The sequence below is a fragment of the Pogona vitticeps genome, chromosome 1 (genome assembly GCF_051106095.1).
Source record: "Pogona vitticeps strain Pit_001003342236 chromosome 1, PviZW2.1, whole genome shotgun sequence".
Taxonomy (NCBI): Eukaryota; Metazoa; Chordata; class Lepidosauria; order Squamata; family Agamidae; genus Pogona; species Pogona vitticeps.
Window position 1 is genome coordinate 159,407,620 of NC_135783.1, and position 25,858 is coordinate 159,433,477.

A 25,858-nucleotide genomic window follows, 5' to 3' on the forward strand; every position below is an offset into this window, starting at 1 on the left:
AAGAAGTAACAGCTTCAGTCTTCCATGGATAGTGTTTGGAGGGGGGGAAAGTGGTATTTGCAGGAAACCAGAATCTAGCAGCTCTTATCCAATATGAAGCTGTCATGATTTGGATGGCCCTTGCCCTAAAGGCCTTTCTAGACCAGAGAAGAACAATCAGCCTATTGCTAAAGTTCTAGATGAACTGACCTTGCCACAGGTAGCCCCCAAATCTCCATATGAATAAAACAAATACATAATGAAATTAACAGACATTTTAAAAAACTCTCTAGCATTGCAAGTAGGATGGTTTTCTTGGTGGAGAAGCTGTGCAGGCCTACTATTGATGTGGCAAACACACAGCAAAGCTGCTGTATTTTAAATCTAGCTCTTTCTGGCCATTTCAATAGTTCAGGTAACTCTTAACGTGTTATTTCCAAACTTGGGAAGAACCATGCTGTTAAGACCATTGTCAACAAGCAAAAATTTAATCATGCTTTGGGGGTATCAAAACAAATCAAAGCATTTCACTGTAAATTTGATTTAATGAAAAATTACAGACCTAAACTGGGTAGTAGGTTCTGCTGTGGTCACCCTGATCTGCTTTTAAATAAACATGCTATAGTTTTTTTCTTGATACTTTCTAACAAAAAGCCTATGATGGACTGCTCAATTTCTGCTTTCTTTGCCTCCTGCCTTGCCAGTTGTTGCTCTAGAGTTTAAGCCCTCTAGAATGCAGCCCTCTCTACTCTTTCTGTTGCTATTCTGTGGTCTCAGTTTCTTTCACTGCAACTTTTGCAAGTCCGTTTTTGGCAAGCTGGCTTTTAGCAGAATGCCTTCTTTCTGTAAGAGCCATTGTACAGTAGCTGTGTGGTAGTTTGTGAGGTCTGCCATATAGCGACTGCAAATAGTGCTGTAGGCTACAGAAATCCACTTTGCAACTCCTCAAATTACATATTCCTAGGTTCTCCTTCGTGGTCTCTGTGAATACACACTAATGGATTAATCTGCGCTGGAGCAGAGTAGACTCGGAAACTTGCACAGCTTTAAGCACTTGGTTCCGGGACCTCCCCTACAGCTGGCTATATAACTCCACCCATGGCACCTAGCCCTCAGTTCTTTTCTCGAAGGCCGCTGTAGTAGCAGCTCTGTTCGGAACTTCACAAGTAAAAACAAATTCTATTTCTTATCTTTCCTTTCTTTGACCTCCCTTGTTCTTTCTTCTAAATAACAAGTTGTTTCTTCTGCCTGGGGGAAGAAGCTGCCATTAGTTGTTCTTTGTGAAGGCTTTACAAAACCGGCTTTAGAACCTCAGGGCTTTTTCTCTTAAAGACATAAGGTCTCTTTTACCTTCTTAGCAAGGTTACCCCCAGGCTCAAGAGCAACAGCTTTCTACCTGTTTCCAATCTTCCTCTTTCTATCAAAAAGAAGAGGACAGCATCTGAGTTTTGCCCTTAGAGGAAGAAAGGGCTGCCTACAGCTGTGGCTACCATCCTTGCTTGTCAGTGATTCTCCTGACATGGGATAAAAGCTTCTGTGTGTGAGATTGGCATGGAACAGCTCTCTTGCAGCAAGGGGCTTGTTCATACAACTGTCAAGTCTGCAGTAAGTTGGGCACCTGTAGTAGCCCCAGGGTTATCCTTGGAAGAAGAAAGGGGTCCCTGCAGCACTGGCCACCGTCCCCGCCTGTCAGTGATTCTCTTGACTGGGGTAAAGCCTCTGCGGAGGTTGGTGTGGAACAGCCCTCTTGCATCAAGGGGCTTGTTCATACAGCTGTTTAACCTGCAGTGAGTTGGGCGTCTGCAGCCCTGTCCTTGGAGAAGAAAGGGCCTCCTGCAGTGCTGGCCATCTTCCCCGCCTGTCAGTGATTCTCCTGACTGGGGTAAAGCCTCTGTGTGAGGTTGGCGCAGAACAGCCCTCCTTCATGGGCTCGTTCATACGGTTACTAATTCTGGAGAAAACTGTGCGCCGAGGCTGTAGATGTTCCTGCAACATGTGGTAAGCCTTGGTTTTGCCTTTAGGGATGGAACGGGCCCCCTTCAGCTCCCGTTGCCAGCTCTCCCTGTCAGTGATATGCCTGACTGGGGTGACACCTTTGGATGGTTTTGGCATAAAACAGCCCTCATTTATCAATGGGCTCGTTCTCACAGCTGCTATTTCCAAAATCAGCTACATGCCAAAGCAAGAGCTTTCGGGCAACATTTGGAAGCCCTAGCTTTGCCTTTAAAAGGGGGGGGGGCTGCAGTTCCCACTGCTAGCCCTGCTAGTCAGTGATATTCCTGTTTGGGGTAGCACTTGTTTGGTGGCTCATAATTTGGCACAAAACAGCCCTATTTATCAATGGGCTCGTTCACATAGTAGCCTGCAACCCCATTTCAGCTGCCGGTGCCTGCGGAGGCTCATAAGGAAAGGACTCATAGGAGTCAACCGTAAAACCCTGGTACTGTCAGGTAGACCCGAGTAATTTTCCTCAGAAGGGTCCTATTATGCTGAGAAGTTAATGCAGGACCAGTCCCTTTTATCTGGTACAGGAGCTATGAGCCTTTTCTGCCACCTTTTCTACCACCACCACCGCCCTACTCCACCTGGCACTGTTCTGAGCCACAGGCTAAGGAGTGCTTTGCACCTCCATCTATGCCTCAAAAATGTAGTGCTCCTTCAAACGCGGCTCCAGCAGCAAAGTGTCTGCGGATTCAACCTGTATTGAGACTGAGTTTGGTCAGGTTTATACTAAGAAAGATTGTTTCCCTGATCATCAGATGGACTTACCTTATTTAGCTGAGACTCACAAGAGTCAGAAGGGGGAAAAGACTTCCAACCAATCTTCCTACTCCCATATCAGTTGCCACAGTTAGTCACCCTCCTTTATCATTAACAGGTAAGGAGTTCTTTGGTCGGTGTTTTTATTTTCTGGCCACCATGTAGCCAACTACTCCTCTGCTATGGGTGCTTATCATCACCACTTACTGAATTTGACCTTGCCAATTCTGCGGGTAACTCCTGTGCACCTTTACAGTTAAAGCCTCCCATATCACTAGGAGGCAATGGGGTGGACGCGTCACGAGCACATTGCTGCTCGACATGCCTTAAACCAGCATCCAAACAACTGATGGGTTGAGGACTTGCAGTTTGTTGGTATGTGGCTTTTAGTCAGAAAACTGATGTTATTCTTGATAACCTGCCCAAGCTCCCGAAGGCAGCACGGTCATTCGTGGTGTAACAACCGGAAATACCTGGTGATGCTCTTACCAGTTTAGGGCATCCCAGGAATGTCAAAGGCCTCAACCCCAAAGTAACCAGCCGCTACCCCCTAGACATGTGGGCAGGAAGCGCCCTGACCAGCAGATCTGCAGGCAGGACCGCAAAACCGAGCGGTCTCTTTACAGCAGCTGACTTCTCTGTCATTGACCAGTCGGGCTGTCGGGCCCCTCGTCTTTTCAATTGGTGTTCCTTCATGTTTAATACTTGGGTGCCCTCTATCATAGCTACCAACTATGCTATTGAATTCAATATACCTCACTGTCATAGGCCACGTTATGGCCGCCACCACCTCATCCACCCCACCCCCCAAAAAAGGATGAAGGCCTCTGGCCCATCCTTGATTTTGAAGGCCTGAATTCTTTTATTACCCTATGTAAATTCCGTATGGCTTTCTTGGACTCTGTTATTCACATGTTACATCCAGAGAGTTGGGTTTTTTATTTCGTTTTGCAATGTTTTTGCTTAACGGCAATTTACCTGGAACGGATTATCGTCGTTAAGCGAGGCACCATTGTATGTTATCGGACCACACTATTATGTTAAATGCCATCAAGTCATATCAAACATATACCAACCCTAACAGAGTTGTCAAGGTATGTGAGATGTTTAAGGAGTGGTTTTATCATTGCCACAACCTAGGAGGTTTCTGTGGTCCAGCATAGATCCAAACACACATGTCCTGAGTCCCAATCTGTCACCAAAGGGTCCCATCAAGCAGTAGCTTCACACACTGAACTCTACACCATTCATTTCTCTGTGAACCACACAGCCATCCAATGGCAACAGACAGATCGGCTCCAACTGCTTTTCTCTTTTTCTCTTTGTTCATTTCAGTCCCACTTAAAATATTGAAAAGTCAAGAGTCTGAGAGGGGTTCAACACATGGACGGCTAGACATCATGCCATTACCATTAGACTCAGGGAGGACACAAGCTTTCCCAAGAACAACAACCATAAGGGCCTGTCAGCATGGCCATTAAAAACAAAAGCATTAAAGATGATTAAAAATGGGTTAAAGCCAGCTGTTCTGTGATTACAAAGGTAAAAACAAATCAAAACTGGGCAGTGAGGGCTGAATTGGTGTAACTATGCCTGCAGAAGGGTGATGTCACCATCGGGGGGTGACTGCAGTAATTAAAAACTTCATAGCTGTGTATCACAGGTTTTCCAACTCCTGTGTCATCCCTTTCATCACGTGGGAGCTGTTGGACAGAGAGAGAAAGTCATTAAGTGCTTAAAGTCACCACTGCTGAATGAAGTTACAAGCAGGGAGTGATTTGGGGTAACTAAATATTCCTTCTTCCATCCCACAACTTGCATGGCTTGCACACAATGGAAGATTACATGGGAGTCAGAACAGCCACATGATAGAAAAAGAAAGTTTTTAATTACCAAAAATTGGCCCCAGATGGTGACATCATCACCTTTCCATAGTTAAGCTGATACAATTTCATCCAATGAAGCATAGAAATCCACCGCTGTAGCTGAATAGGGTGTCTTCACTACTTGCTCCTCTTGATTGAGCATACATATGCAAACAGTTTCCATCTATTTTGTTAAATATAAATTGGTGTAGTCACCCCTTTTTGCTGCACCACTGTGTAAAGAATAGATAGATGAAGAACAATAAGAGCCTCCAAAGAGAGAGGTGATTGAGTTAGCTTATTGGGTCTTGATCAGTACAAAAAGGATACATTGAAGGGCTCTTTGCAAAATAAAACAGGAGTGTTCTGGGTAGTATAAGAGTACTGGATAATTGATGAATGTAATTAGAACTGAAATGAGGATCTCCAATTGATTTTTCCACCCTAAAAGGCATGTGATGCTGCAGGAATGTGCTGCAAAATTGCTGGAAACAATCCGAACAGATACATATAACTGGATTATTGCCAGGGAAGTCTGTTATTTCAAAAGAGGAAACTAAAAAAAATTGGGAAAGTCAAGTGGGTCAAATGTCTCTTGAATTATGATTAGTCCAAACTACAATAAAATGTTTAATGCTGATCAATGTAATTAATGAATGGAGTGAAGAAAGAACGGATCATTCAGAAAATGAAGATCTCGCCCAAATGAAAACAGAAGCAAATCTGTATGTGCAATAAAATGCAAGCACACAAATAGGGATGCAAAAGGTAAATTTGGCTGTATCAGTGAAAAACAGATAAGGCCAGCAATAAAATCAATTGGAAGTAGATAACCTGTGAGTTGAAATAAAAGACCAGGAGAGTTCTGAAGATTTGATAAAGCAGGGTAAGAAGATGAGACGAGGACAACTTGTGTCTTCTGCAGAAGATGTAGGGCTAAATATCTGATCATGGACTGATTTTTCTGAGAGGAATATGAAGAAATAGTGAGAAGAAATGAAATTCTATGTTTCATCAACAAATTTAAAACATTAATAAATTTTGAGATTTGGATTTTTATCCCATCTGAAAAATCTTGGAAGATCAGCAGTTTTTCAAGAAAAGTTCTCTTGCTCAGCTTCTGTACCAGAGCAAAGCAGACAAAATACACCAAAGGCCTGGGGGATTGTCCAAGAAATCATTAACCTGATGGATGTAATAATGATCTGAGTAGATAGGCTGTATGCATTTTTAAATATGACATTGTTTAGCATATAAGAGAGCAAGGAAATCTTGCTGAAAATTAATCAGTGGGGATTTCTGCAAGGATAACCTTTCCCTAACTTCTTAGAGTTCTTTGAGAGTCTTAAATCACATCTGGCTAAGGTGGATAGGTTTTGGTATGTACATTTACTTAGCAATTCCAACCCTTCCATGGCAGGTTCTTTGGTAGTAGTGGTGGCCACTCAATGACATTCTGTGGTGGGTATTGAGGAGGCTTTAGGGTGTTCTAGGTTGAAATCCTTCTTATTCTCCAGAGGTGCCCCCAGAATGGGGAAGGAGAGTATGTTAATTCCGGAATTAATATACTCAAGGCTTGAGCAGGTAAACCAAAGAGAGGGGGAAATTTAAGGAAAAGTTTAAGGAAAAGTAAAGCATAGAAAAACACTGCACAGTGAGACTTGGGATCTGGTGGTTCTTCCACTTTGGGTTTTCTCATTCTTGCTCCAGGAGATTTTCCTTTAAAATAAATCGTTCCACATTTTGAAATAGACCGGATCATTTCCGCCGGCTTATCCTTTATTTTCGAAATAAGCAGTAGATTTTCCTGTTTCAATTAATTTACATACAAATTGATAATTTTGTAACAAATTCTTAGCAGGTTTTTTTTTTTACTTGCAAATAGTGAAAAATACCTGGAGCTTGCCCCATTTTATCTGCAATTTCTTTGTGTGTTAGAACGTTTATTACTATTCCATGGACATTTTACTGGATGTTGCTCAGAGTGCTCCAAGACAAAATATTCCCTGTTAAAGCATATAAGAACAGCATTCATGATAGAAGACTGTAGTAAAGGTGAAAGGCCCAGTCTGTTTAGTTTAGAGGGTGGCCAAACGGCGAACACGCTTCTCACAGTTGTTCTCAGAAAGTTCCGATTCTCTTTTGTTCCGAGTTGCAGCTTGAAGAGACTCATTTTGTCCAGCAACTTTTGACAGTGTTTCTGAATGTGTCACTATCTTTCATTAAGTACTGTACATTTAGTATAGTCCTTCCTGCCATTCATATCATCAGTCTGTGCGCCTTTTATACATCCACCAAGTATTTGCTCAGTGACTTCCTTCCAAATTGGTGTTAATATTGAAATGCCTGGCACATCACTGAAATATGGTGTTGGACTGCCACCTACTGTTACACATGAAAGTTACAGAATAATTCATTTTGTCCTCCTTGACATGTCACCATTACCCCATAAGATACTGTACATAGAGGGTTTAAATCAAATATCTTTTATTAGAAGACAAAGAAAAACAGAAGGGATTGCTATGTGTTTTTTTTAGTTCTTATTTTTTTTCTCGTGTGTGTGTGTGTGTGTGTGTGTGTGTGTGTGTGTGTGTGTGTGTGTGTGTACATATTTTATGATAATCTAGGGACCTCTCTTAGTCTAATCTTAGGGATCATCTCTTAAAACCTAATCTCAAATGTTGTCTTGTAGTTTCTATCCTCCTGGTGTATCAGAACTTCATATGAACTGCACCACTTTGGGACAGCTCTAATTCTTCTCCCCATCTTTTCCTTTTGAATCTCTGCTGCAGTCTGCCAGACTACTTTGCTTGACCACAGAAAACAGGGTGAGCAAAATTTGAAGGTCTGGAAATCTCAGGATGTTGGTGCAGGCATTGGTCATCTCCTGGATTGACTACTGCAATGCTCTCTGTGTGGGGCTTCCCTCAAGACTGATCTGGAGACTACAGCAGATCCAGAATGCAGTGGCCAGACCAGTAGCTGGTGTGAGCAAATTTGATCACATCACCCTAGTGCTGGTCAGTCTCCATTGATCACCTGTTGTGTCCTGGATCAGGTTCAAGATTCTGACACTCACCCTTCATGGTTTGGGGCCACATTACCTGTCAGAGCATCTTTCCCCAATGTCATCTCCCTGATCCTGCCAAAGCTCCTCCATGTAGTCACCCCAAGAGAGGCCCCAAAGTCCTCTACTAGAGGCAGGGCCTTCTCAGCAATGTCACCTGTATTATGGAATCAACTCCCAGAGGAGCTACACCTGGCTCCCTCCCTGTACTCATTTAGGAGGCAGTTAAAAACACTACTATTCAGGGAGGTCTTTCATGTTCACCCGAGCTGAATGCCTTGCCTCCAGTCTTAAAAGGTAAAGGGTAAAGGTTCCCCTTGACAATTTTTGTCCAGTCGTGTTCGACTCTAGGGGGCGGTGCTCATCTCCGTTTCCAAGCCATAGAGCCAGCGCTTGTCCGAAAACAATCTTCCATGGTCACATGGCCAGTGCGACTTAGACACGGAACGCTGTTACATTCCCACCGAGGTGGTCCCTATTTATTTGCATGCTTTCGAACCGCTAGGTTGGCAGGAGCTGGACAAGCGACGGGCGCTCACTCCGTCATGTGGATTCGATCTTACAGCTGAAGATCTACAGACCTTACAGCACAGAGGCTCCTGCGGTTTAACCCGTAGCGCCACCACGTCTCCATGCCTCCAATCTTGCCTCACTCAAAATATTGGTTGCACCATTGTTTAAATTTTTAGACTATGTTTTTGCTATTTATGCTGTATTTAGTTTTGTGTAGTTTGTTGTAACTGTCCATAAACCACTCAGAATAGCACTCTGGCACTAATGGGACAGTATACCAGTCAAACAAACAAATCAATTTTCACCCTTCCTTGGACTTTGGTAGATAGTACATACACATGCATGCATGTGCACACATTTTGAAATACAGTGGTGCCTCGCTTAACGAGCGCCCCGATGAGCGATTAAATCACTTAATGAGGGGCTCTGGGCCATCGCTGGAGCATTCGCTCAGCGATGGCCCCTATGGCGTTTTTTCGCTTTGCGATATTCGCTAAGCGATTCGCTTAGCGAATATCGCATAATGAAGTGGGGGAGAACAGCTGATCGGCGGTTCCAAAATGGCCACCGGAAGGTCCACACCGCATTTTCGCACCCTGCCCTCGCTTACCGAGGGCGCAAAAATGGTGGCGCTATGGAGGAAGATCGCTTAACGGTGAGTTTTAAAGCCATAGGAACGCATTGAACAAAGTTCAATGCGTTTCTATGGCTTTTTTATTTTCGTTTAGCGATGTTTCACTATAGCGAAGGTTAATCCGGAACGGATTAACCTCGCTATGCGAGGCACCACTGTAGATATTTCCAGGCCTTTGAATAACAAATTGGACTTTCAGCAAACTCAGAGGATAATTTGCTATTTAAAGACTTCATTCATTCACTTGCTCACTTGCTTGCAAGCATGCACACTCACACAACAGTCTGGAGCTTATTTCAGGTCCCAAATATCTTTTTTCATAAATACAAAGTGACCTTAAAAACCTCCACTCACATCCACAGCTCCCCTGACCCAAAGGAGGCAGACCTGCCCACTTCAGGGAAAAACAAGTTTTCAGAGTGCCCATATTGGTTCATTAGCTGTAAATGGATGAGTTGATGTGAAGGTTTGTATGGTTGGAGTTGGAGCAAAATGGGGAAACTTATTTTTAATAGCTTCTAAAATTCTACAGTCAAGTTACTGCCATCCTTGCTGTAGGATCTGAGAGCTTTGGTTTAAAAGAAAAACTATACATCCCATCTCTGGAGTGGGGTGGGTGACTCTCCCAGGTACTCCTTGGACCTGGCCTAGGGGAAATTGCCATATACATATTGATCTGCTTGGCACTCCTGTTGAAGCTCACGTCATGGTATGGTATACTGAGGTGACTTGGGCAGCTGATACAATAGCTCCCAAATTCCCTCTCCAATGCCAAGCCTGCTACACCCCATGATTTACACAAGATCTACTGGCAATGAAGTAATACACGAGAAAGCCAGAGTGTATTTGGAAACAGCCCCCGAAGGAGCTCAAATTAACAGCTGTGTTCACAGTGTCCAGGGCCTAATTAGCAGCTGATAGAAGAACATTCTGTGCCTGCTGGATAAATGAGGCCCAAAACCATCAGGTGGAACTATTCCGTATACTGTAGTTCGTGACTAATCTGGGACTGGTAAAGGAAATAGATCTCCCTCTAGTGATTTCTGTGACTAGTTTGTGGCATTTTTTTAAAAAAAGTGGAGGCCATCCACTGGGACCTAGACTCACAGATCCTAGCAGTAGATCAAACAGAGATGTCCACAGTGCCACCTTGTAACTCCATTAGAGGTTGGCAAGGTGCTTGATCATTGTAGGGCCACCACAACCTCCCTAGGCCCTTGCCTGGCCTGACTTTAAAAGCTGTTAGGTCGATAATGATGGAATGGGCTGCATCCATCATTAATGTGTCCCTATTTATACGGCCAGGTCTCCCAAACACTTAAAGAGATCATAATTTGGTTAATACGGAAGAATTTGGCAGCTGACAATTGTAAAAACTAATGTCCCATTGTTAGGCAAGCTACTGGAGAGGATGCTGGCTGATCAGCTTCAGGCTCTCTTGGAGGAAACCAATGCCCTTAATCCATTCCAGTCTGGGTTCAGACTGCATCATAGCACAGAGATAGCATTGGTTGTCCTTCAAGATGACCTTTTGAGAGAGGCTGATAAGAGCAAAGTGTCCCTACTGGCCTTCCTCAATCTCTCAGAGGCTTTTGGTCTTGTTTCCCACAGAGTCATCCTGGGGAAGCTCTCGGGGTTAGGACTTGGAGGCCTGACTCTGTCCTGACACTGATCCCTTCTTGAGGACAAACCCCAAAGAGTGCAGTTGGGTGAGTTTCTCTCTCCCTCTTGGACTCTAAACTGGGATCAATGCCCCCCTTGGTATTTAACATCTAGGCAAGACCACTGGGAGATGTCATCTGGAGATTTGGAGTTTTATGTCACCAATATGTGAATGACACGCAACTCTATGTTTCCTACCACCCTTCTGCAGTGGAGGCTGTCCTGTCCCTTGAGCACTGCCTGGAGGCATTCTTAGAACAGATGGGAACTAAAAGGCTGAAACTGAACCTGGGTAAGACAGAGGTCCTCTGAGTGGGGTTTCCTGCTGCCTCTCTTACTTTGGGAGGAATGACTCACAGTCTGGGCCTCCTTTTGGACCCAGTGCTATCTATGGAATTGCAGATACTGTCTGGGCTCTGGCCCAGCTACAGTATTTCCATCCTAGGCGAATTGCTCAACTGCATCCCTACCCTGACACCAAGTCCCTCATCACGCTGGTCCATGCTCCAATAATCTCTAGAATAGATTACTGCAATGCACTCTATGTGGGGCTGCCCCTGGGACTGATACTGAAGCTTCAACAGGTCCAGAATATGGTTGCCAGGTTAGTAAGGGGAAAAAATAACTACCACCACATTTCCCCTAACCAACCTACACTGGCTTCCTGTATGTTCCACATTGTTTTCAAGGTGATAATTCTATCATATAAAGCCCTACATGGCTTGGGACCTTGTTACATGGCAGAACACCTTCTCCTACTGGGCCTGCCCATCCCTCTCATTCCTCCTAGGCTGGATGGCCGAGGTCGTTAACTCTGAGGGAAGCCCAGAAGGAGAAAACAAAAAACTGGGCCTTCTCAGCAGTTGTGGAATGAGCTGCCAATTGTAATTTGCCTGGGGTGCTCCTTGGCATCTTTCAAGGAACTGTTAAAAACACATCTGTTTCAACAGGCTTTTCAACATCTGTCAATTTAAGAATTTGCTGACTTTATTCAACTACTGCCAATTTTTAATTCGTTTAATATTTATTTATTTAATTAATTAACTTAATGTGTTTGATTATGTTGTTTTTATGTCTGGTGATTCTTGTAAACTGCCCAGAGTAACCGTTGGTTCGATAGATGGTATATGAATCAAATAAATAAATAAATAAATAAATAAATAAATAAATAAATAAATAAATAAAGTTGCTTGGCAAGGTGGATAAAAATAAATGATTTTTAAAAATCAAATTGATTGAAATCACATTTTAAATTTAAAAAATAACCTGATTTTTTAATTTAAATCTCCAAAATGTTCATGTTTTTATTTAAATCAGATTCACCCCATTGCTTGGTAAGCCAAATACTCAGCTCTTTCTTCTTTTCCTTTTCATTACATTAAATATCTGGGGGGGGGGGGTCGTTGGCAGCAATCAAGACTATCTTCTGGTGTTGCATGAATAAGGATAAGCTGCTCCCAAGGCAACTCAGATTTTATTATCAGGAATCCTCATAGAGTTTACAGTCAACTATAAGCAGAGCAAGTACTCCTGTCAAGGTTTCCATCATGGTGTTAGCTGCTGTTTGGGCAAGTGGCATGACCACTCCCATGTGCCCCTGTTCCAGGGAAGAGTGCCTCCTTATCTTTTCCAAGACAGTGGGAACAGTGAAACTGTTGGGAAGACAGCTAAATGCAGATCACAGTAGGTCAGTGTGGTGTTCCCCCCTCATGCCCCTGCCTGACCCTCCAAACACAGAGCACACATAGGCAAACCAATACTCTCTTTCACCCACTGCCACCAGTTGATCACTAAATCACCATTAATTATGGAAGGATGAAGATGCAGGTCCAAACTTCACTGTCTTTTAAATGAAACTTGTTTATTGATTACAGATGTTATTATTAATCATAGGTAACTTCTATTATCATCAATCACAACCTTCTATTTGTTATTACAGTTCTTATTCACTTTTCACTCTAATCACCTCAGATCTCCCAAATACCACATTCTAACTCCTTCTCTCTCTCTCTCTCTCTGACTCTGACTGACTCTGTCCTCTCTGACTCCGCCTCTTTATTACATATCTCTCGGCTCCGCCTCTCGGCAACATCAGCCCACAACATGAATATCCATAACTACAGTGGTGCCTCGCACAGCGAGGTTAATCCGTTCCGGATTAACCCTCGCTGTGTGAAACATCGCTGTACGGAAAGAAAAAAGCCATTGGAATGCATTAGACTTAGTTTAATGCGTTCCAATCGGCTGATTTACTCACCGTACAGTGATGTTCCTCTATGGCCGGCAGCCATTTTCGCGCCCTCCCCTCGTTTAACGAGGGCGCGAAAATGCTGCGCATGGCCATTTTGGGGCTTCCGGCGGCCATTTTGAAGCCGTGGAACAGCTGATCGGCAGGTCGCAAAGCGAAGCGCTCTGCGATTTTCGCCCATTGGGGGCGTCGCTCTGCGATCGCATTAGCGATCGAAAAAACATCCCCGTAGAGCAAATTCATCACTTTACGGGGCGCTCGTTGTGCGAGGCACCACTGTACTTAACATAATAAGGGTAAACGCTACAGCCAGCAGTATTCAGATCACTTTCAAATATGATCTGAATATAATATATATTCAGCACAAAAATCAATAGTTTGCTTTCAATACTTTTTCTTAAAAATCATAGCACTTTATTTATTAAGCATTTAACTGTACAGTATTTATTTTTACCTAAGATGATTTAGGTTTTAAAAAGGGCAGGAAAGGAGGGAGGGAGGGAACGAACAAGTTTAAACCTTAATTTAAACCAAACCCCTTTTAAACCAGGCAGCTTTTAAATCAAACCAAGCACCTTTTAAACCAAGCAGGTTTTAAATCAAACCAAGCAACTTTTAAACCAAACCAAGCACTTTTTAAATCAAATTTTACATTTTAAAATTACAGTACCAGGCAGTACCAGGTCTCTCTCCACACTCTCTAACTGCTGGGGCGAACAAGGTATGGACAAGCAGCCTCTTCGCTAATTGAAGTTTCAAATTTTGAGATGATGTCTACTTAAAATTCAAGGAAAAGCAAAACAGCAAGAATAAGTGCATTACGATACACAGGAATCGTCTGGTTCACGCTTAAGTTTTTATCTTTAATGCAATATTTTTTTATCTCTCACCCAAGTGATCCTTCCAGTCACACTGATTAATTTTTCTTCTCCCATGAGAAGGGTTTAGCCAGCTAGCCAAAGAGAAGCTGGGCTATCGATTATCTGAAGTATCAGTTATTTACGTGCCTACTTACAATACAATGTGTAAGCAAACAAGTTGGATGCAAAGCTAAAATGTTCCAGTTCACCCTATCTAGTGTAAGTTGCACTCCAACCTTAGTTAACTGATAATTCTGCACCTGTTTATAACACTATGTAACTATACAGTGGACAGATGCAAAGCATCAATAACAGAGGCATTCTAATTCAGAGGAGGAAATACATAGAGATAGAGTCAGAGATAGAGAGAGAATTGTTACTAATAAATATAAACTGGTTAAACTGAAAAGAAGTAAACAAGAAGTGATCTACAGTGAGTAGTGTGGAACATGAAATATAATATTGCAATGAGTGTGTTCTAATAAAAATGAATAAAGACCATATATGATTCTGAGTTACCCTTTCATATCCTTTAATGAAACTAATTCTGTTGTTGGCAGCAAGTGTAAGACTAAAGTTCTTTACAGTGTGGATAAGAACTCCACTGGTGGCAGCGAGAGAGAGAGAGAGAGAAGGAACAACGCCAGCGTGGACCCTTGGGTTGAGGGAAACAAATAGGGACACGGGGTGTACGTCACAGCTGCCATCTGCTTAATCAAGAAGTTTGTTTGTGGCATGCCAGATGGTAAGTGAGAACACAAAAGCAACGTGGGCAGCCTAAGCACATTCAGTAGCAATTCATAACATTAGCCAATATTTTATAATTAGTGAAAGGTGGATATGAGCTTGCAAGACAAACTGGCATATGCAATGGCTTGGATCTGAAGCTAGTAGAGGAGTGTGCATATGGAGATCTCAATTTACTTTTTAAATTTCCAGTCATATACATATGTATTAAAATCTGCCCTACCATTTGTCTTGAAGAATCCTCATTCAGAAAACATTGTTAAAATCATGGTGTAGCTTGCAACTTTTAAAATATATTTGAAATCACTGTTGTCAAACCACGTTGGTGATTCCAAGTGTGGTGTAGTGGATACAGTGAAGGACTAGGATTCTGGAGACCAGGGTTCAAATCCCTGCTCAGCCATGGAAACTCACAGGCGAGTAAAAACACTCCTTAAATATCTCACTTACCTTGAAAGCCCTATTAGGGTCATTATACGTTGGTTCCATATAATTGACAGCACAGAACACAGGCGCACAAACTACAATGAAATATTATGTGAGTCACTGTATAAGAGTGTCTGGGAAGTTAAAACTGCTGGGTGACTCAGTGGTTTAGGTGTCTGGCTACAGAGTCAGAGATTGGGAGTTTGATTCCCTGCTGTGCCTTCTTGACAGGGGCTGGTTGACACCATTCTAAGAGTATTATTATGCAATTCTATGATGATGATAATGATGATTACAGTATGGTGAAACTTTCAAGAACCATATCCTAGTTCCCAATATTCCATGAAGCACACTGGCCAGAATCCTGCTTCTCTTGTCTAAGTGTGCAAAGGTTGCCAAAATACACTAGATATGCAAAGGAATATTTATTCCCCACCAGCACAAGCATAAGACCTAGTGTTGTTGTTTTTTCCAATAGACTTATCTTCAGCTTATGTAACCACAAGCTGGAGATTGCTTAGGAGTGGTAGAATTATTCACCTAGAAAATAACTACACTCTGCCATTACATAGAGAGGATTCTGGCTACTGAGTGACTTTGAGTTACTAATTCTCAACCTTACAGGGCTATTGTGAAGATAAAATAGGGAGTCATATATATTGCCTTGAACTCACTGGAAAAAAGGTCTGATACAAAAACCAATAATGATAACTCTTTTGAATTTGCATATCAAATATATATGTTGCTAGTGTATGTATGGTATAAACATGTGGCCAATGAAATGTTTTATGCAGTAAAAAGTGCCAAATGGCAGTTCGGTACATGTAGCAGATTTGCTGCTATTCACAAAAGCAAAAATAGAAAATCATCATTGTTTATGAGAAGAACTGACAAGGAAGCAGAATGAGTCTAATTAAGAGAGGGTAAAAAAAGTCATAGTCGTCATATTATTTGTATAAGAGCTGAAAGGGACTGAAGCTCATCCAAAACATTTTTATTTAGAAATAAGACCCTCTGATCTCAATAGAACTTGCTCCGAAGCAAATGCACACAAAATTACAGATTATCTTCGATTTCATAGACACTTTTTAAAATAGTAAACCCAATGAAACTCAAATTGACTTCCTTTTGCATAAACATGCATGGGACTGTGCTATGCAATTAGGAAAGCAACACTATAATGTGTTCTGTATTGGACTGCTTCTGTCAAGTGTCTAGCAACAATCATCAACTGATTTAGAATAGCTGTCTGCATTCTGTTACTGCTGGCTGAGATTAGAGCTCATTTGAGATTTACTGGTTATTAATTTGCTTCTGGGTATGGCCCAATTCAGTTTACAGATTTTGACCTTTACAGCTCCTCGCCTAAAAACTTCAAGTTGTATATCTTACAAACATAGTTTTGACTATGCGGAACTTTGTTGGCAAGGTGATGTCTCTGCTTTTTAAGATGCTGCCTAGGTTTGTCACCACTTTCCTCCCAAGAAGCAGGAGTCTTTTAATTTCATTGCTGCTGTCACCATCTGCAGTGATCATGGAGCCCAAGAAGGTAAAATATGACTCCATATTTCCCCCTTCTGTTTGCCAAGAGGTGATGGGACCAGTGGCCATGATCCTAGGTTTTTTTTTTATGTTAAGCTTCAGACCATTTTTGGCACTCTCCTCTTTCACCCTCATTAAGAGGTTCTTTAATTCCTCCTCACTTTCTGACATCAAAGTGGTATCATCTGCATACTGGAGGTTGTTGATATTTCTTCCGGCAATCTTGATCCCAGCTTGGGAGTCCTCCAGTCCAGCCTTTTGCCCGATGTATTCTGCATATGTTAAATAAGCAGGGAGACAATATACAGCCGTACTGCTGTACTGCTTTCCCAATTTTGAACCAATCAGTTGTTCGATATCCAGTTCTAAGTGTTGCTTCCTGTCCCACATATAGATTTCTCAGGAGATAGATAAGGTGGTCAGACACTCCCATTTCGTTAAGAACTTGCCATAATTTGCTGTGGTCCACACAGTCAAAGGCTTTTGCGTAGTCAATGAAGCAGAAGTAAATGTTTTTCTGGAACTCTCTGGTTCTCCATAATCCAGCAGATGTTAGCAATTTGGTCTCGAGTTCCTCTGCCCCTTCGAAATCCAGCTTGTACTTCTGGGAGTTCTCGGTCCACATACTGCTGAAGCCTACCTTGGAGGATTCTGAGCATAACCTTGCTAGCGTGTGAAATGAGTGCAATGAGTGCATTAAGTATCCTTTATTTCCTCTCAGACAAGATACTGCATACGTAGGATATTTTACTCTCAGGGAGAGCTGTAGACCTTAGTAACTGATTTTTTTTGCCCCAGGTGTAAAAACAATTTAACATCAGCGTGATTGCAATGTACTTTGAAAGAATTTAGAAAGGCTCCCCATTGCTGGTCCGTCCCGAAATTCCTTGGGCTTGACGCCGACCCTTGACGGCGGTGTTTCGTTTTGTTTTGTTTTAAATCTAATTGTGGGTTCTGCCAAGTGACACATTCACCTCCCCCCCGGCAGCTGCTGGATCCCTTTCTGCTGGGGACGAGGGCAGGAGGGTCGCTCCGCACCACTGACTCTAGAGGAGGAGCTCTGGCGGCATGGGCTGCGGTAGTCGCTGCAGGAGGAGAGACCCCCCCCCAGAAGAAGCAGAAGCAGAAGCAGCAGCTCCTCCTCCTCCTCTTCCTCCTCCTCTCCCCAGGCAGGCAGGGCTGCGGCGAGAGGCGGAGCTTGTCAGCGGCTGGTTTCTTCGCTGCTGCTGCTGCTGCTACCGGTTGTGTCGCTTTCGCTGGGCCGAAACGGGGAAACGGAGTCGTCCATGGTAGCGACGTGTCGCTTGGGAGGCGCCTGGGAAAGCGCTAGGCCGCGTCGCCTCCTGGGAGCCAGCTTACCGCAGCCCGTGGCCCTCCGGCCTTCCCTTCTGCTTCAGGTGCTTCAGGTATTCCGAGGCCGGGGCCCCGCAAGGGTCGCTCGCCCGCCCGCCCCTCCAGGAGCGGCAGGCCGGGAAGGGGAGTCGGGAGGCAGGAGCCCTCCCGCCGGCGCTGCCCTTCCTGCCCGAGGCCGGATTCGATCCCCCTCATGAGGACCAGGCGGGGAGCGACCGAGAGCCCTCCGCGCCCCACAGCCCGCCGCAGGCCGTAAGGAACAGGCGGGCCGGCTTAAGGTAGGCCGGCTTCGCTGTAGGTCTCTTTTTCTCTCGTTTTTTTTCCCCCTGTGGCTCTTGTAAGTCCGTGCGAGTCGCCCCTTCGCTCCCCCCCCTCCCTCCCTTCCTTCTCTGCACTTTGCAGGCGAGCCTCTTGTTTCCTTCCGTTCGGCCCCCTTTCGCTGCCTGAATTTCACCCTGACCTCCTCTTGTCTCCCCCCCCCCACTCTGCCCACCGCCCCGCTGTGCATCTCTCTCTTCACCTTTTCCTTTTCTTTAGAGACAGTGCTCTAGCACTGATTCCTTCACAAGGAGCAGGCAATACAAATTCTTGCATTTCTCACTTATTTCCAGCCATAAAGGGCACAGGATTGGTGACAGACTCCTGTTCCCTAAACACTTGTCTCCAGTCCTTTCCCAGAAGCGCATTGCCACTGCTAGGGGATGCTGCCCAGCAAATGTGGGCAAGCTCCACTTTTATTCTGCGCTCCTCACACTTGGTAAAAGCTGCTAGCATAAAACTCCCTGTTAACAGAAAGGTCCTGTGTTTCTGAAAGAGCCAGGCTTATCTCATATGAGGTGAGGTCCTTGACAGAGTTGGGTTGGTGGGTGTCCTGGCTCACCTCAGACACTAATTTGCCTAAGATTTTTTTTTAAATTTTAAATAGGTTTTTTAAATTATGCTGTAACTGTTTAGAGAGGAGTATTTAAAATAAAGTTCTAAAAATCTGTGGGAACAAGGTAATGCTGGACCTCCACTTTTTAACTAGCTCAGCTCATCCCACCCAAGATTTCTCTGTCGCCCAAATCAGTATGCTTTAGCAGTGGTGGAAAATTATCTTATATGAACATGGCAGAATGCTAAAAGGTAATGAGGGTTAGGCTAGATGTTATTTGAGATATTTCCAGAGACATAAAAGTATTAGCACATTGCCCCCCAAAGAATCCTGTGGAACCCTAATGAATGTTTTATGACCTAAGCACTTCATCAGGTGCAAGCATCCTAAATTGGAAGGTTGGTGATATTGCGGCCTTAGGTGAGGGATTATAAGCAGTGAGGTCAAAGGAAATGAAGAAAATAGTGACTGATGTTAGCTTGAATGTATATAGAATTATTTCACAACAAAATTGGTCACAACACAAACATTCTGGCTCAGGCAAGAAAATTTTAAAAAATTCTTTCAGCATAGCTTTCATTCTATTCATGATTCATTTATTATCTTGGTGGCAAAATTAACTTGAATGGAATACCTAATCTGTATAGTGGTACTATTTGAAGAGTCTCCATAATAGGCAGGGTGGATTTGATTTGATTTAAATCATTGTTTAAATTTTTAAAAAGTGGGGGATTTAAATAAAACATTTTTTTATTTTTATCCACCCTGATGGTAGGCAGATAGTTTCACACACAAAATTATTTTGCGAGTACTTAGATTTTGATATAGGCATCTTTTTTGTGTGTATCATGTGTGCATGTGTGTATAACTGGAACAGAAAAGATACAGTGCTATAAATATAATGTTGGCAGTGGAACTGACTGTAAGATCTGTGGTGTCTTGGAAATGTACATTCCTGGGTTTCCCCCCTCTCTACAGCAGACCCTCACGCTTACTGCTGAACTGGAGGTAGTAACAAAGCAATCAGTCATGAGCAAGCCATCAGACTGAACATTAAAATAATAATGTTCCCAAACAATTCTCAAGCTTCAGTTACATCCCCCTTGCCTTTTCCCTTCTGTCCCCTTCTTGCTGGCTCTTTCTGATTCCCCCTACTACCCCTCTGTCTTCTCCTGTCTGCCACATGCTGTCTTGCTTTCTTACTCTGCCCTGACACATCCTCTCTTCTTCCATTCATCTTTCCATGTCTTGCTTGCTCCATTTATCCCCCTCAGCTGTCCTGTTCCTTCCCCAGTCTGTTCTCTGATGTCTAGCTTGCTTCTATTCATTTACCTCCATCCTCCTTAGCTGCTTCTGTTGTCACATATCTTACACCAATGGCCAACTATAGAGGTCATAAAACCAAATTTGATTGTTAGGGGATAACAATGGAGTTATAAAACAAATTTCTGTCTTGATACAGGAGGCCCCTGATTTATCAATGCTCACCTTATAGACCCCATCCTTGCTCATAAAATGAGTGTTCATAAGTTGAGAATCTATAATACTGTATCAAGACAGAGGTGTGTTAAAGTTGTCCACCATGACTGCTTTTGTCTTCAGGTGCAGACAATGTGACAGGCTGTCCATTGTGTCGGATATCAAGTGAGAAATTCTGAGAAGCTAAAGGATGCAATAGTGAGAAAACTGTTCTGAAGTGAAAGATTTTACCTGCAATGTATTTTCAGTATTTAATGTTTTTGGTCTATTGTTTATGATATCTGAAAAATAAGCAAATAGAAAATATTACAGAATATTTTCACTTTACAGTTTATATTGGCTCTTTATAGTTTGATGTTACAGTTGTTGACATATGCCTTTCCATGATTACATTTAATTGTACACTGTTAAGTCGGAACTGACTTACAGTGACTTTAATAAGGATTTCAAGGTAAATGAGATATTTAAAGTTTGGTATTACCAGTTCCACTTGCCCAGTGAGTTTCCATGACTGAGTGGGGGTTCAGACCCTGGTCTGCAGTATCCTAGTCCATCACTCTGTCCACTACACCACCATGGATACCTCATGATTATATAAACTTGGTGTAATAAAAGCATATGACAGCTAGTTAGGGTACTTCTGAATTGACCCTATTTTTATTGTCTGTAGGAACTGAGAGTTATTAGTACACTTCTCACCTGAATTATACAGTTTTGAGCAGTGTGGTTTTGGTTAAATACAGGTTTTTAAAAAACAAACAAATAACCTATTCAAGATGCTTTAACTTCTTTTAAGACTTGGATCCTTTTATGATATGGGCACTGAAACTGAAGCCAAGAGTAGAAGGAGGATTGTTACTGTATAGAAACATTGTTAGAGAAATGAAAAGGCAAAGCAGTCAGAATGAAATTACAGTATGATGTATTTTCATACAGTTATACTTTCTCCTCTCCTACTCAATGTGAAGAGAATGAAGATGAAGACCTTTATAAATGTGAATTGTAAATACAGTATAGTACTGTATTGTAATCAGCATCCAGTATATACAGTTAATAAGTAAACTCATATGTTCTCTCTTTCTCTTTCTCTCTCTCTCTCTGTGTATGTGAGAGAGAAAGAGAAAGAGAGAGAGAATCAACTGTTTATGCTTTGTAGTTACTGTGACAAACCCAGACCTACTGGGATATGTCACACAGTTACACTAAGCTGCCACCAACCATTCCCTATAAGAAGTCACACAGACCAGGGATGGATTTTTAAACAACAAAAAGAATAAGGTTTATTTAAATACACACACAGGAAAAATAAAACAATCAGGTGAATAAGATAAAGTAACGTGGCTTAGTTTCACTCATACATACACACAGTTTGGTTCACACAGAACCCTTAACTTGAAGCACAGACCCTGAACCTATCAGTTCTGGCTACCCAACAGACACCTGAACCTATCAGGTTGGTACTCTGACACACAGTAGTACCCTGTCTGACACACAGACTCCCACAACAGCTTCTTCTTCCCAGCTGCTGCTTCGTCACATCCCAGTGTCTCTTAGTGTCTCCCATCAACTCTCCACACACGCTTCACATATATATACAGTACAGCCCCTCCTCCTGATGTCCCGCCTTCCACTCCCCATAGGATGGAACTTTCCCTCCAAACCCATGACAGACAGGTAACATCAGTGCTGTATGTAACACCTCCCCTCTTTATAAGTTGTTTTGTAGGGGGAAAGCTAACGTGCTTTTCACCAAAAAACAACCTTGATAAAACACACAAAACAGTTATACATTCAATACCATACTTACTTATACTTACATTCTAAGTTAAACCATAGCAAATAGGCATTTAAACATTTACCATCTACATTACATCAATTTACCTTTATTCATACAAACCAATTCAAAAACAGGTACATTTTACTTTTTGTCATCATTATATACACATAGTCCATGTCCTTTCGCCGTCTTCATTCTTCAGGTCTTCTTGATAAGGCGTCAGCAACACAGTTCACTGACCCTCTGACCACCTTCACTTCAAAGTCATAGTCCTGTAGGTTTAAAGCCCACCTCATAAGTTTGCTATTGTGGGTTTTCATTGTCTTTAACCATTGCAATGGTGAATGGTCAGTACACAGAATAAAATGTCTTCCCCAGATGTAAGGCTTGGCCTTCTGGATCGCGTAGACTATGGCCAAACACTCCTTCTCCACGGTTGCCAAATGTCTCTCACCTTTTTGAAGTTTCCTACTCAGGTAGGACACTGGATGCTGGTCACCATTCTCATCCTCCTGGCACAGAACTGCTCCTACCCCGCTGTTAGACGCATCGGTGTAGATGATGAACTCCCGGTCGAAGTCTGGAGCCCGCAGCACAGGATAGTTGATGAGCGCCTCCTTCAACCTCTGGAACGCCGCCTCACAGTCGCTGGTCCACGGGATGCGGTCATCAGCCGTCTTCCTCGTCAGATCGGTCAGCGGAGCCGCAATCTCGCTAAACCTCGGGATGAACTTTCTGTAGTAGCCCACCAACCCAAGAAATGATTTGACTTTTTTCTTGGTGTTGGGTCTAGGCCAATCACGAACTGCTTCTATTTTGGCCTCCAGGGGTTTTATCACTCCTCCCCCTACCATGTGACCCAAGTATTTTATTTCTGGGCTACCCAGCTGACACTTGCTGGCCTTTACTGTTAGCCCTGCTGCACTTAACCTCTGCAGCACTAACTCCAGGTGTATCAGGTGATCTTCCCAGGTATTACTGAAGATCCCTATGTCGTCAATGTAGGCCACTGTAAAGTCACTGAGCCCCGCCAAGGTCTGGTCCATCAACCTTTGGAATGTGGCTGGTGCATTTCTGAGACCAAAGCTCAGGACTCGAAACTCATAGAGACCAAAAGGGCTGCAAAAGGCAGTCTTTTCTTGATCCCTGGGATCAATTCTTAATTGCCAATATCCCTTTACCAGGTCCAATGATGAGATGAACCGACAACCCCCTATGGTTTCAATCAGGTTGTCTAGCCTGGGCATTGGGTAGGCATCAGGAGTGGTTACACGGTTTAATTTCCTGTAATCGACACAAAACCTAATGCTCCCATCGGGCTTGTCCACAAGGACTATCGGAGAGGACCAAGGACTAGAAGAGGGGACGATTATGTTCTCCCTCAGCATCTCGTCCAGCTCCTTCCGCACCTTGTCCCTATAGGGTCCCGTTACTCGGTATGGGGATACTGCCTGCGGGGGTGCATCCCCTGTGTGGATCCGATGCATCACTCCCTTCACTATCCCCGGCTTGTTGGAAAACACCTGTTGATATTTACTAAGCAGCATTTTTAGTTCTTGCTGCTGGTCTTGTGTGAGTGCAGGACTGATCTTTACTTCCTCTGGGTTGTATTTTACTTCCCCTCTACCCTCCCAGAAGGGTAATTCAGCTTCCTCACTCTCAGCTGCTTTTATCGCGAATAAAACCCTCTGTTCCCCTCTGTAGTAGGGTTTTAGGGCATTCACATGAACCACCCTCCTTGCTTGGTTCTCCTCCTGCTCTATAAGGTAGTTCAGGTCTGACATCTTGGAAATGACCCTATATGGTCCTGCCCATTTGAGCTGCAGTTTATTCTCCCTGCAGGGCCTAAGCCAAAGCACTTCCTCCCCTGGGTCAAAGTGCCTCTCTCTAGCTTTGTGGTCATACCATGTTTTCTGTCTGACCTTCTGAGCTTGCAGGTTTTCTGCTGCCAGCTCTAGATTTCTTTTTAGGTCATTCATCAAGGTGTCTATGTATGTCACAACGTCTTGTGGGTCATCCTGGGCGATCTGCTCCCAATTTTGTTTGATCAAATCAAGGGGCCCTTTCACCCCTAAGTGTGCAGCAGACATGTCAGAGTGACCCCTTTGTAAGATCATGGGGCGATACTTTTCAGGTACCACCAGCTGACTTCTGATCCCATCTCCCCCTTTTGAGATATTCCTCAGGGTCTCTCTATATAAAATCCCCTTTTTCTCCAGAAATCTCACTGGGGTTTCAGGTGTTAGCTGGGCGTCAGTCACCTGTTCAAAACACTTTTGGAGAGTGGCGTCTGCCTTTTGCTCCTGTCCAAATCTGCTGTCTGTGGTTAAGGTTTCCACCACAGCTTCTGAACTCCCCTCTGCTTCCGTCTCTGGCTCATCATTACCCCCCTGAACTGTCCCCGTGGTGGCTTGTGAGCGTGTAATCACTAGCACCCGTTTCACATGTTCAGCCAGGTCATTTCCCACGAGCACGGCTGCTGGCAGAGTCGATGAAATCGCTAGCCGCCAAGCTCCCCTCCAGCCTTGAAAGTTGACAGGTACCTCTGCTACTGGCAGAGAGATTACCTGCCCCTCAATCCCTGCCACCTTCATGCTCTCATTTGGGATTATAAACTCCCTAGGAATAATATCTGGATGGCACAGGGTTACCTGGGAACAAGTGTCCCGCAGCCCCCTATACTGACGGTCAAGTATTCCTACGTCCACCCCTGCTGTCTCAAACAACTGAGAATCTGTTTTCACCAGCAAGCAGCGCTTTACCTCCACAAGAGGACCATTTTCCTCAGCCTGATCAGCAGAGGTAGCTGTTCCAGACTGAGTAGCCATGGCAACAGGCTCCCTCTGTGACAATGAGCTTTGCTCTTTCTGGACACAGAACACAGCTTTTGGCTTGGTTCCACTAGACTCCTGAGGCACCATTCCTTTTAGCTGCTTTAATTTCTCACACTCTGAGATTAGATGACCCTTTCCCTGACAGAAATAACATTTTCTGGTGTATTTTGATTCTCTCTCATCTTGTTTTGGTTTTCCCTCCAAAATCTGAGGTCTTAGTTTCATGTCTGAGGGCTTCCCTTCACCATGGGCCCCTCCCCCTTGCTGGCTTTTCCCTGGTCCCTGAGAGTACTTGCTGTAGGTTTCTTTGGGTTTACCTACAGATTTCCCCTCACCCAAGGGCTTTCTTATTTGGGAAATAAAATCTGCGATCTCTGCGGCTGCTGCCACAGACCTCGGTTTCCTTTCCCTCACCTGGAATTTCAATTCCCCATGCAGGACTGAATAGAACTGTTCCAGCGCTATCAAATCTTTAAGCTGCTCATAGGTCTCTGTCCCTTCCTGCGATAGCCATTTCTCAAGCAGCCTCACCAATTGGGCCCCCACTTGGGTAAAAGTCTGTTCTGGTTTTTTTGTGAGGGACCTGAATCTTTGTCTCAGCTGCTCTGCATTTATCCCATGTCTGGCAAACACCAGTTTTTTAAACTCTGCAAAATCTTTCATCAGTTCCTCAGGCATCTCGGCATAGACCTCAGCCAGGCTACCACTGATTAAAGATCGCATGATGGTCATCTTCTCAGTCTCCCTCACTGAGAAGTCCACAAACGCTCTTTCCACTAAGGAAAAGAACACCTCAGGACAATCTCCCTTGTGGTACACAGGGAATTTCTTCAGGTCAGCTTTAGACAATTGGCCTCCCTCAGAATCCCTATTGTTATTATTGTTCTGGTTCATCATTTCCAATTTTCTTAATTCAAACGCCATTCTTTCTTTTTCCAGAGCAATTTTCTCTCTCTCCATTCTTTCTTCCCTCTCCATTCTCTCTCTCTCTCTCTCTAATTCAAATTGCCGCTGTTTCTCTCTTTCCTCCATCCTTTCTCTCTCTAACCTTTCCTCCATTTCCCTCACCCTCAGTTCATGCTGTTGGGCTAGGAGCAATTTTCTGAGTTCTGGGTTCTGCTCTCCTGTGCTGTCACCCTGCACTGAGCCAAATTCATCCTCAGAACCTTGGTCAATCTGGGGGTCTTTCACATCACTCATTTCTGCCATCTGGCTTCGAGTCAAGGGCATAATCCCCC

At 43.6% G+C, this 25,858-nt stretch overlaps 1 protein-coding gene across 3 annotated transcripts in view; it reads left to right on the forward strand.

Moving 5' to 3' along the window:
• Nucleotides 1-17,565: 17,565 nt before the first annotated feature.
• The window catches only part of VPS54 (VPS54 subunit of GARP complex), a 71,201-nt gene continuing 62,908 nt past the window's right edge, over nucleotides 17,566-25,858 (forward strand). The window contains exon 1 of one of the 3 annotated variants that reach the window (XM_078377472.1): nucleotides 17,566-17,700. The gene's annotated coding sequence lies outside the window, so the exon portion shown is untranslated. Of the gene's footprint in view, nucleotides 17,710-17,794; nucleotides 17,935-25,858 lie in introns of those variants that run through there. The other 2 variants (XM_020803365.3, XM_020803364.3) reach the window with 2 other exon arrangements.